The sequence below is a fragment of the Nothobranchius furzeri genome, chromosome 11, assembly GCF_043380555.1.
Source record: "Nothobranchius furzeri strain GRZ-AD chromosome 11, NfurGRZ-RIMD1, whole genome shotgun sequence".
Classification (NCBI taxonomy): domain Eukaryota; kingdom Metazoa; phylum Chordata; class Actinopteri; order Cyprinodontiformes; family Nothobranchiidae; genus Nothobranchius; species Nothobranchius furzeri.
This window is the reverse complement of record NC_091751.1, coordinates 38,342,248-38,355,581: the sequence shown is the minus strand read 5'-3', so window position 1 is coordinate 38,355,581 and position 13,334 is coordinate 38,342,248. Positions and strand designations below refer to the sequence as shown.

General features: G+C 43.1%; 1 protein-coding gene and 1 long non-coding RNA gene across 8 annotated transcripts in view; one reads left to right on the top strand and one right to left on the bottom strand.

Moving 5' to 3' along the window:
* The window catches only part of pard3ab (par-3 family cell polarity regulator alpha, b), a 283,974-nt gene that overhangs the window by 153,129 nt on the left and 117,511 nt on the right, over positions 1 to 13,334 (bottom strand). The gene's annotated exons all lie outside the window — the stretch shown is intronic.
* LOC107383438 (uncharacterized) lies at positions 7,006 to 7,718 on the top strand. Its single transcript, XR_001572744.3, has 3 exons — positions 7,006 to 7,168; positions 7,411 to 7,473; positions 7,563 to 7,718. It is a non-coding gene; the product is annotated as an uncharacterized lncRNA (long non-coding RNA).

Sequence of the window (13,334 nt, the reverse complement as noted above, 5' to 3'; positions counted from 1 at the left end):
ACACAGAACTAGTCTGCATGAGATATTGCCTCAAGGTCTTATGCATTTGTCATTAACTGCTTTCTTTCCAGCTCAAGAGAAGAATGAAGAAAGGACTCTCTCTGTTTAATAAATCAAAGAACTCTATTTTTAATAAAGCTAATCACACAAAGTGTTAGTCAATAATAAGATGTGACCAATCTGTGAAATCAAAGTATTAATTACTTTATTATAATCTTATATTCTAGAATATAATAAGTAATATGACTTTAAGTGTTTCCACTAGGACTGATCTCACGTAGCGTAACGACACATTACTTTCACGGATCCAATCAGAATCTGCCAGATCTGACAGAGGCGTGGTTTTGATGGTGCTTGGTAAATCTGTCATCTTTTCATTCGACCATAAACCAAAACATCTGAAGTATAAAACTATGCCCACGTCATCTTTAACGCCAGTTCAAAGCGTTCCAGAGAAGTTGTCGGAGTGGCCAATCCGTAACTTTCCTCTTCAGCCAAAGGAACCAACGACAAGCTGGATAAAATCTGTTGCTCTTCCAACTGCTGCAACGGTTCCTTTCAGAATAATAGCTGAACCATCACGACCCAGTTTTGGGTCTCGCTAGATGCCAACAAAGCTGTCGTGACCCGGGAGTATCTCAAGACTGGTGGTCGGCTGCCGCGGCTGTTCTACGAGCCTCGGCTCCATAAAGGTCAAGCTGCACCTCTACACCTCCTGATCTAGACGGGGACTTCCGCTAAGGGTACGTAGACCGACAAGAATGGCGTCGAATGTGTTTATGAATCTCCAAACCAAAGCTTAGCACAAAGACATCACCTTCACTTCCCATCAGAACTAATCGTTTCTTTGGATTTGCTGGTTCTGAGCAACATTCCACACTACACCATTCTCTGTCTCATTCACCTTAGTTACACCATACATTTAGTGTTAAAGTTAGTCTAGTTTAATTTGTTTAGTAATAAATCTTAAAACTTTTAAAACTTGACTCTCTCTTCTGTTGTCTCTGAATTGATACAAGGTTGTTTTCTAATCCCTGCAATAAAAAGTTCCAATCTTCTGGATAAACAGTACCCACAGATCCATAAGGTTGATTTCATATTTACTATGGAATCTTTTGTCTAATGGCTTATTAAATAACATGTAAATTAAATTCATTACAAAATGGCGAGCCAGCCAGGAGTCTGGGTTTAGTCCACATATTAGACCCAGAGACTGCAGATTCAAGCTAGCTGCAGAATCACGCCAAAATGTCTCACTCAGTGACTGCTGAATGGATGGGGAGGGGGTGGAGCCTCAGCCTCATGACATAGCAATAACCCATCCAGTCTTCTGCTAGCCTGGAAAGCCAGACTAAATAAATGTATTATTTAGTCTGGCAACGCTCCATTCACGGCTCTCGGTTGTGGGGCGGGTTCTACTGTTGTCTTTCAAATGATCTCTTTTTCTGAAAAAAAAACAACCACTTAAATACATCTATCTGCTCCTGATTCTAATGAAGCCCAAGTTCTAATTGTCCAAAACTGATGTAAAAGCCGTTTCAAACGAGCTGTCGCCATCTTGTTTCACTCTGTTGCATCATCCCAACCACCAGGCATATAGAGTGCTCTGATTGGCCCACAAAGCAGATAAAGCTCTGTGATTTGTTCACAAAGCAGATAGAGCACTATGATTGGCCCACCATTATGGACCAATCACAGCTCTTTATGTGGTTGAAACCCCTCTAGAGAGCTGTGATTGGCCAGCCAGAATGCTGTTAGGGGCTGCAGAGGTTCCAGTGAGCGTTCCTAGACCAAACTTTGCAAAGCAAGAATTTGGTCTAGTTCACTAGGCTAGTCTTCTGCAGGAGGCTAGAAAAGTTTACCAGAGGTGAAGGGAAGAAGCAGCTGAGACAGGAAAATGCTTACATGAAGTTTTTCATGAGGAAATAATATAATATTGTCAAAAGCTCGAAAAAGTGGATTTTGCATGATTTAGTTTCTTTAAACAAACACAGGGACATCTTCTCTGTCCATTAATCCTATTTCCCCCTAAAAACCTTGTGTTTACGTTACATTTATAACAGTCTGACAGTATACACATATAGATTTGCAACCTAAAAACAAGCTGGGCTTCCTCACTCCTAAATCCAGAGATTTTAGTCCAGCAGAAGACTACAATAAACACAAATCATAAGAGAAAAATACCACTTGCTTCACTGGAATACTCATTCACATTCATTTATTTTATGTCCACAAACAGATGAAACTCTGAACCCTTGACAAAAAATCTGCCTTAACCTCTGGCCTGGAAACAATCACGCACCATCTGCGCAGACACAGACTGATGGAATTTAAACATGGAGGTCAAATAATGCTCCAGACCATCATAAAGGTTTTTCTTTTGCTCGTACTGCATCTTTTTACTTTTCCTGGTAATAAGACTTAAACGTACAGAGATGAATTCAGGATTGTAAAAGTTAAACACGAAAAATCACAGCTGCTCAAATCTGACAGAAAACACACCAGAATAGAGAGAATGAATAAAAAGAAATTCTAGCTTGGGAGTCATCCAGTGACTGACCCTTTCAGAAGAAAGTAACAACGGAAAAAAAGTTGAAATTCTTGGTAGGTGAGACGACTAACACACTCGGGTCTCTACAGGTGTGCACTTTGCTCGGCTGACAGTAAAGGGCCATCTTCAGATTTCCACTCAAACACTTACTGAGAGCACTCAGAAGGCTGGCTACCTGAACGGACCGGCCGTGCCGGGGGATGTGCTGATCAAACGCCACAGCTCAACCTCTGATGCCTTATTCATTAGAGATCCTTGAGTGCCGAGGCTGATGTGAGCTGTTCACCAGCAGGAAAATCAATTTCAATGAACAGAAGAATGTCACTTGTTAGCAGTGTCAACACCCTTGGGTGCAGCTGCTTTTCGGTTTCAGTGAAAATTCCTATCATGGGATGAAATCAAAATAATTCCCATATTAAATCTGAGAAGAATGTTGGCGTTTGATCGCCACGCATCGTCAAACCCTCATTAGCTTGGTCTGATAACGGGCCGCAGACGGGAGGAATCGGATGGTGTCGTCAATAAGTGGAGGATTGAGAGGTGAGGGGACGTTATCAGAGCTAATTCACGAGGAGGTGTCTGTCTGTCTGTCTGTCTCTGTGTCTGTCTGTCTCTGTGTGTGTGTGTGTGTGTGTGTGTGTGTGTGTGTGTGTGTGTGTGTGTGTGTGTGTGTGTGGGCTTCCCAGAGGGAATTCATATCCATGTCTTTACTTTTCTTAGTGCCTTTCTCAAAACCATGCTGCTGCTGATACGAGATTTTAATATCTTACAATTTTACATTTTGCCCACATTTCCAGTTTTTTCTAACAGTCTTGGGTAATTTCTAAACTATTCACCGTACTTTGAAGTAAAAGACACTTTTACAGGAGTTTAGTCTCAGAATGATCAACAGTGACTCAGAATTAATGTATTTGTGTGTGTTTTTATGACAGGTTCCATCATCAGGAACAACTTATTTATTTTGCCTCCTTTATTTTTTTTTCTCGTGTCACAATATTTGTCCAAACTGGGCACTAATCGTGACTTCAGCAGATTTAAAAGCTAGTTCGAGCCTTTTAATATTTAAGTTTTCCAGCCATGTTGACAGAAGTCCCCCATTTCCTGGGTCCTTAATGTCGTCTTATGGACAAAAATGGCCTCCTTTGAACTTACGCTGATTAAAAAAACACTTTGATGTTTATGTTTATTTATTTAGCAGACGCTTTTATCCAAAGCGACTTACAATTTATAACCTATAGGGCATGTTGTGATCTGTGGGGGAAACCGGAGTACCCGGAGGAAACCCACGCATGCATGGGGAGAACACGCAACTCCACGCAGAAAGGCCGCAGCCGAGTTTCGAACCTGCAACCTTCGTGCTGCGAGACAACAGTGCTAACCACTGCGCCACCATGCAGCCCTCCCTGCATTAATGTATTTTGTAATTGTATGAATTGTTTCTCGCCTCCACATACAGATGTTTTAACTTTATCCTGAAGCTTTTCATCTTCACCCATCGTTGTGTGGGAAAATGCAGCTCTGGATCAATTTAAAAGAATTTAACCCATAAAAGTGACCAATTGGACTCCTTATAAGGTGGACTTCCCATGTTTTCATCGATTTCATGATCACGTTTAACACTTTATGCAAAAATTGACATATTTGAAAGATTTCTATCCCATGTGAGGTCATGAGCTGTTCCTGCAGAAACTAAAGTGCCACCTCCCAACAGGCAGGTTGACTACATGTTAAATATTTATGCAGTATGTTGTTTCTGCATGTCAGCATCTTGTGTTTAGTTTCTTTTGTGCCTTCTGAGTCCAAGTGCTCCAACAACTTTCACAAACTGCAGAAAAACAAAAAATTTCTTAAGAAAAATTCAGGAAGTACCACCGGAGATGCTGACTGAGTGTGAGACAGCACCCATCCTGCGGTGTCGTAACTGTGTGAAATTATAAGAAGTAACACCAACAGCAGAGAAGGGAAAACAGGAACTTCTGCAGAAATTTGTTCATAACCCTGTTCTGGAATCCAGAAGAAGCCGAGAGCTTCAGAGCAACAAAATATGAAGGTGTGTGTCTGAACTTCGTGATTCAGTCGAGCTCAAGCTGGAGAGAAATGTCTCTGAAACGAATTCTTCTGGAGATGCAGGAGAATGACACGAGTGACAGAAACTAGAGGAAAGACAGCGTAACTCTGAGAGACAGACGGAGAGAGACAGGAGAAGATGCAGTAACAGAAATCTCGCTCAAGCGATGACAAACGCCCAGAAACGATCCGACCTGAAACCTGCAGGGATTCTCAGAATTTTGGTTTGTTGTTGTCAGAACAGAAACTGGAGCTTCTCCACCAAAACAAAAGTCTCATCAAGTCTCATATAAATCTGTGCATCAGAGGTTCATTTAACTATGCAGGTAAAAAGAAATGGAACACCCTCCATTTCTCTGTGGGAACATGCAAATGTGTGGCCAAGTAGCAAGGCAGGATTCATCCAGACTTTTGGATAGCTGTTACGGACAATTCCAACTTCTGCAGGGACCAGGGCCACAAAGACAACCAGGGTAGGTCACTACCCAAAGCTCGTGACCACAGGTGAAGGGAGGAATGTAGATCAACACGTAAATTGAGAGCTTTGCCTTCTGGCTCAGCACTCTTCACCACAACAGATTGGTACAAGGCCCGCATCACTGCAGACGCAGCGCCGATCTGCCTGTCGATCTCACGCTTCAGCTTCCCCTCACTCGTAAACAAAATCCAGAGATACTTATGAGGCAGGACCTCATCCCTGATCTGGAGAAGGCCTCCTACCCTTTTATGAATCAAGACCATGTTCTCTGATTTAGAGAAGCTGGTTCTCATCCCAGCTGCTTCACACTCGGCTGCGAATCGCTCCAGGGAAAGCTGGAGATCACGTTCTAATAAAGCCAACAGGACCACATCATCTGCAAAAAACAGAGACCTGATCCTCAGGCCACCAAACAGATCCCTTCAACACCTTGGCTGTGCCTGGAAATTCTCCTTGCAGGAAAAGTAGAAACCAATACAGAATAAAGAGACACGGTGGAGCTTCTACAGCTGTCTGCTTCCATGAGACGTTTGGGAACTGCTGTAATCCTTGTGGTGCGTTCACACATCCTAACAATGTGGTGACCGGTGTGGGTTGCAGCCACGCAGCTTGGTGTGTGATGCACCATTTACCAAAGATGGACCTCCCTATGGAGCTGCAGCTAGAGAGAACAGAATAAAAGGTAAAGCTGGCTCAAGTGTGCCTCTGAGAGGAAGAGAGCTGAGGATAATGGTGACAAGAACCCCTCACACACACACACACACACACACACACACACACACACACACACACACACACACACACACACACACACACACACACACACACACACACACACACACACACACACACACACACACAGGTAGAGTTGTCAGAGTGAAGGCCACTATTGTGACCGACTCCTGCAGCAATGGCTGCTGCGGCTGAGAGGAAGAGCGCACGTCTCACACACCTCTGCAGTGATCTGCAGCAGCGTGCACTGTTAGAGGAGCAGATCACATGACAACAAACACAAATGAGTGAAAAGTATAAAGTAAATCTAAACATCGGCTTCTTTAGGTCTCAGGCTCAAATTTATCTTAGAAATCCATAAACTAATTTTTTTATTCCTAAACATTACTATTAGTATTTCCATCCTAAAGGGACTTTTTCCACTTTGAAATGTGTTTCTGTAAAAATATGAATAAATAAATGTTTTCTCAGCTCTGCTAATGGCCTATGTGTTAGCAGTTATCTTCCAAAGGTCCTGCATTTCATTTGTCAGACGTTAATGCAGGAGATAGGTGTAGGAGACTATTTTCATGTTCAGCCTGCATGAAACACTCAAGAGTGACTCATTAGAATCAGAAATAAGTAAAAAATGGTTTCTCGTTGAACTTGCTCTTTACACGAACAGGAAGCTCACCCTGACCACACACGGTTAGGTCATTTTTATTTATTAATAACTGTAAACCCTCTCATGTGTCAGGTGTCAGGGTCCAGCTGTTTTACACCTGACTGAGTTCAGGATTTCTCTCCAGACTCTAATAATCAGCTCCTCCGCCGTATCTCTCCTCTGATAGCGGCTGGCGCCTGCCGTTGTCGTCCTCCTCGTCCGTCTTTGATCGTTTTATAGACCGCTGATAAACTCTCTTGTTCATAAACCTGTGGAGCGCAGCGGCTTTACATATCTGAGATTGTTATCTTTGATTCGAGTCGCTGCTTTGCCGCGCGTGGCTACGAACCGCCTCAACAGGTGGATTAAGTTTCTACAAAGACCCGCCATCTGTCCAACCTGAGCCGCGTCTATTTTTGGAGTAATTAGATTTTGGTAGCAGGTGATGAACATCGAATTACACGGCTGTGTGTGTGTGCGAGTGTGTGACGTCCTGACAGCAGGAGGCCCATCGACACTCACACCCCCACCTGCTTTCCTTTGGGGAGAGAGCAGATCCTCAGGAGTGGAAGAGCTGCTTTCATCTTTTCTTCTGCAGCTTTTTCATCGTGTTCCTCCCAGCTGGAAGGAATCTGTGATCCTACGGTTCTGTCCCATCAAACCAAGAGATGGAACGATAAGGAGGAGAGGAGCTCAGGTAAGAAAAGAGAAATAAAATGAAGACTTGTGAACAATAAACAGGTGACGGGGGACCAAGTTAAAATGATAATGGAATAAAAATTTAACCCAAGATTAATAATGTGTGAAAACAGCTGTACATTTGACATTAGACTAGTGTTTTAGACCAGTGGAGAAACTGACTTAGCACATAAATTGCTCCTCCTATCCTGCATGTTTTAGATGTTTATCTGCTGTGAAACACCTGATTTGAACCAACAGGTGATAAAAGACTCGTGAAGGCCTGAAGGACGCGGTGAACAGGTCAATCCTGAACCGACTCGGGTAAAAAATACAATCATATTTACCCTAAAGTCCATCCTGGAAGCATCAGACCTCTCAACCCAAACTCTTTTCTCTCTGGTTCATTGCAGAGAACTTAAAATTACCCAGGATGCATCAGAGGCGTCACAGTGCAGCCATGTTTAGAAGAAACATGCACCCTGCTGGGTCTGAACTCTGAATCTCCTCTAAAGTTCTGAAGATGATTTCTGGGTAAAAAGTGAAATTTGGCCCCATTTCATATCCACTGAGGATTAAAAAATGTAAAAAATGTTGTTTATTTGTTCAAACTCCATCTGATAAACCTGAAATCTCTCAGCCAACACCGAGTATCAGCTGTAAAATCTCTCTATTGAGTGTCTTCTAGATGTTCCTAATAGCAAACAGGATCATCAAAATGATCCTAACAGGACGCTGAAGCCAGGAGAGACTGATGAGTTAAAACTGCAAAGAAACACAGAGAGAAGACAAAAACTACAATCATCTAATGTGTTTCTGAAGCCTGCAGCTAAAAGGCTCTTTGTAACAAGGTGACTGCAGATTAACACGGAACTACTCAGGCATCTGCAAACACACACACACACACACACACACACACCTACAGCCTTTATCTGTGCATCCATTCACACCACACCAGCTTATAGTACAAATAGGAGGGCAGCGCACGCACGCACGCACACACACACACACACACACACAGCTGCTTTCACTCTCAGCTCCACAGCAGCACCTGCTGGACATTTGTTCTGAACCCACTCTGATCCTGCAGGAAACAGTTCATCACACCCAAAACACACAACAAGCCCAAACACGAGGCCTCGCACATGAAAAAAAACTGCATGCTGCAAAAACAATTCCTGCACACAGAGACGGATCGGGCAGCAAACATGCTGCTTTCCATGTACATTATGCATGCACATGAGAACACACAGTCAGGTGAGCACAGCCTGAAGTGATTTATGAGTGTGTGGCTCGGGTCTGCATGATTTATCCTTCTAAAGCTCCGCTGTGCACCTGAGGGACTCAGCCCTCTGCTGCACCAATGCGCTGCATGAAGGCTTGTTAGTCGGAAAGCAGAGGAGGAAAGTCCTTCTGCGAATAAAGAGATTTGTTTTGGTGCACATGCTTGCAAAGAAACTGTGTGTGTGTGTGTGTGTGCGTGTGTGTGTGTGTGTGTGTGTACGTGTGTGCGTGTGTGTGTGTGTGTGTGCACGTGTGTGTGTGTGTGTGTGTGTGTGTGTGTGTGTGTGTGTGTGTGTGTGTGTGTGAAAGTCCTAGTCAAGTGACACGATCCCTGATTCACCATTTCTGTACAGGTGTGTGTTTGAGTGTGTGATAGCCTCCATCTTACCATGAAGCACCACAAAGATCAGCAGAACTTCAAACACAAATCTAGATCTTTGCTCTAGAACATCACACACATTATTTGCACAGAGAATTAAAAAACAAAAATGATATTCTGGTCATTTTAAAGTGAGGCTGTAGCATTTATCAGCAGTTTGGAACCTAATTGCAGGTATTCCTCTGACCAGAGCCACACTGATGGCCTTTGAGACGGTAAACAAACATCAAAAGAACCAAAGTGATGTGTGAGAACTCTGTATAGCCCGTTTTCAAACTTCTACCATTGAATATACCAGAACTTATTCATGAGTATTGCTCTGGTCAGAGGACTAGTTTCTGTCTCTAAGGACTCCGCCCAGTTTAGGGTCCTTCCTGTAGGTAAATAACTAATAAAACATAACTTATGAAGCACTGAAAATCCAAAATGAAAATGTGGTGGTGTGTGCAACATCTGATGAAGGATTCTGGATGTTCAGCTGATGCAGGAGCTTGAGAGATGTGACTGGCTCAATGGTAACATGACTCAACGTATTTTCCTCAAAGATGGGGAAGATTTCTGTCCAGAACAACTCCAGCTTGTTCTGTTTACACTAACAGCTCATCAAGTAAACCCAACTTTGTCTTATTGTTCTGCTTTGTTTCTTCTACAGGGCATCACAAAGCCAGATTCACTATAAAAAAAAGAGCCACATCTTTAATACGAAGGGATTTAGAGGCTTTTGAAACCAAAGGATAAAAATGTTTCAGGGGCCAAAAGTTTGTGGCCATCTGTAAATCTTCAAAAATGCTTATTAAGATGAAGCTTTGACATCTTCAAACAACCATTAATGGGTTGGGGTAGGGTGTGTGTGTGTGTGTGTGGGGGGGGGGGGGTCTAAAGAAGCTGCAGAGAGAATCCAACAGATTCAAGCTGACACGCTTTGACACGACTGACCACAGAGAGCTGTCAACCCACAAAGGTGATGGCTGAAGTCTGACCCACACACCCACGTGTGTGTGTGTGTGTGTGTGTGTGTGTGTGTGTGTGTGTGTGTGTGTGTGTGTGTGTGTGTGTGTGTGTGTGTGTGTGTGTGTGTGTGTGTGTGTGTGTGTGTGTGTGTGTGTGTTTTGATCATCGAGCTTTCGCCTCACCGACACTCTGGGAGACTCAGTGGTTTTTGCCTCTTCCTCTTAATTGGCTGATTTGCAATGCAGTCGAAGACTTCTCAGATTTCTGACACTTGCTCACCGCTGACATGCAAAACACACACACACACACACACACACACACCTGTGTGCACACACAGGCAGAGATGCATAAATGCCCACCTAATATAAACAAACACAACAGTGCAGGCCTCCTTCCTCTTCTTCCAACCTGCTTTGTTAATACACACCCGACTGACAGCTCCCTGTTGCCATGGCGACCCCCCAACCTGTTGCCAAAGGGAGCTGGTATCTCCAGGAGCTTGTGAACGCGGCTCCAAACAGGTATTTTTTCTGGCTTCCCTCTCCTGGATGTCAGCGAGCTGCCAGTCGCGCTGCACAATTACCCACTTCTGAGCAGAGAATGGATTCACTCATTTAAATGCAATTTAACTGGGATCAATTCAGCCGCGGAGTTCGCCTCCGGCGCCCCGGCCTGCATGTCGGCTAAAAACGGGTCTTTTCTGATTCTCCCCAGCCTCTTTTACAGCAGCCTGCTCCTTGACATTTATTCTGAGAGATCAGATGAAACCAACTTGAGGAAATTGCTTTGCTTAATTCATCGTTCCTTGCCGCTCTGGTCTAAATAAATCACTGCTTATTCTATTGTCAGCAACGACTCTTCTTTTAGTTTACCGTTGTCTTTACATTCTCAACAAAATAATCCATACTCGGCTGAAAAATGAGTCTCAAGGCCATTTTGCACCAAAGAGGAACTCCTTTCTGTGAGACGATGAACTAAAAGGATGTTTAGAGAAAGCTGTAGGCCCATTAAGAATAAAGTCATCGAATCCAGATTTGTTCAGTCATTCTGGAACTATCAGCTGTTTCACAATGAAACATTTTCATTTATTATGTTCACATTTTTTACATTTCTTACATGTTAGAACCCACTTATTGGGGCATTGTCTGCAGAGTTCCTCCGTAAAAATTAGAAATAATTACAATTTTACAACAAATCAGCATCAAAACATTTCTCAGAACCCTGAGAACTGACACAGACCCTGAGAATCCAAAGAGAAGATCTTATTTTTCCTCCTGGTATATCTGTCCCAACTCAAATGTTCCCAGGGAAAAGCTGAGTGGGATAACTTGGACATGGCGCAGTAGAAAAGATGTTTTAATGTAATAAAAACAACCTGCCACCCTCTAAAGACAGGATATGAGTTCAACCTTTTCCTCAGGGCTCCCAAAATGATTCTTTTCTTTATTATTTAAATTTATCTGGACCAGGAGAAGCCGTCATGTCACGGTGTTGCAACATCACTCCTGGAGGCGAGCGGACCCAAGTTCAGTTAGAAAAAAAACCTGAGACTTTTTACGAAACGTTGGCCCAAATCATGAATTTTTTCTGAGTTCCGATGGAGGCACACACACCCAAAGGCACACCCACTCTCACACAAGGTTAACATGTTGAATCGATCATCTTATGAATAAAACACTCATAAACTGTTTTATAATAAAAACGTAACTCCGTGAAAACATCCAGGTCGTGATGTGATGAAGATCATCTCAGACCCAAAGGGAGGAGGAACCCCGGAGCCCTCTGATTCATGCTCCTCATGTCAGCACTAGGGGTTGTATCAACTAGTCGACTTCACTGCTCTGCAGTGACACCGTTAAACGGACATTTGACCGAATTGTGACCTTTACCCTCTTGCAATTTAACATTCCCCTCACCCCCATCCTAACCTTAACCAGCTTGCGCATGCAAAGCTCTGATTGTTGACGCGCTCCAGACATCTGTGTCCTGAGCACGGCCACAGTAACATTATCAAATCAGGTGTCGCTAGGGCTGGGGGTAAACGATTATTTTTAAAACGATTATTCTGACGATTATTTTATCGAATAGTCGACTATTCTAATGACTATTTATACAATTAATCTAATGATTATTTTTCTATTGCACAGTTAATAAAAACCAAAAAATCTCTAATAAATTCCTCCAAAAAATTGATTAATTGTTACTGTAAGAGAATAAACACTACAGGCCTCCCATTTTGTATAACACTGCTTTTATTGTGTTGGTTGGTTATGTTCTGGTGACGTGTAGAACTTGGGAGTACAGGCTGCTGCCTGAGAGGTGGTTGGAGACGGAGTGTCTCCATGCTGCTTCGTCTTGGTCACTTATGTGCGTGAGGCGAGTGGTGTTACGACTCTTCCTGGGGAGTTTGGCTCGTGTGCAAAAAGGAAGGGACAATAATATGGGATTTAAAAGTTAAAATGATGATCGGGTTTATTTACAACTACAAAAAACCAAATCTTTCCATCCACAGGTTGGGAGTAATAAAACTAATTCTGCCTGTGGGGAATTAAAACAAAAGTACAGATAACTAGGGATGTCCCACTGTGCAAAGATTACTGGGTTTTGGACCAAAATAAGGATCTCCAAAGTTCCAAACTCTAAACTGGGCGGTTAAACCAACCTCAAGGTGATATTTTAAACTAAACCGAAAACCCAAAACACTCTAAATGTAACAAAAGGGAGATTTTATTACATTTAGACATTTATTAATTTGTACCACAAATTATTATTTTTTATATGTGTTCAACATGTTTAAATATCGCTTGTTTAATTAACCAACATTTCTAGTGTACAGCGCCTTGTTTGGTTGTAATGCCTTGTGAATGCGCTTTATAAATAAAATTGGATTGGATTGGATTGTAAAAAGATGAACTCTAAACCAAAACGTAACAGCTTATCCAAACGCAAGAAGCTGTTAGCGAAAATGCTAACAGTAGCTTTACCAACGTTAAGTTGCCAAGTTTAAATAAACCAAAAACACCCAGCAGCAAACAGACCAGCTCGGAGGAGAGACTGCTACCACCAAAACAGCTCTCCTAATGTCTGAAAGAAGCTCCTTAATGAAGGGAGAAACGCTCCCGGTGATTTTCTACATCTGCTATAGAGACGGAGCAGCGCATCTGACCCCGGAAGTTGTTGTCCGTTGCCGGGAAACGAAGGCGGGCAAAACAGGAAAGGAACCTAGTAGCGGATGGACTTTGTTCCGGGTCTTCGGTATTTGGCTGAGATGTTAGTGAAGGCGGAGAAGAGGGCGAACTAGAGGAAAAACAGGCAGATTCCTCCTCTATTTACAAACTCCTGGGGATGCAACAAGTGGGCGCGGTGCGTCGACTACCGGATCTGACGTCGACGGATTTTTAGAATCGAGCCGTCGACGTCATCGAAGCTTCGCTACAGCCCTAGGTGTCGCCACCTCAAATACAAATTTAACACACGATCGTTCATGTCGGCTCATTTCCTTTTATGTTTTCTGTCTTTTATTTGTGCCTGATGCTTTTCGCTGCTGTGGAGCGGGTCGCATCACCTGTTT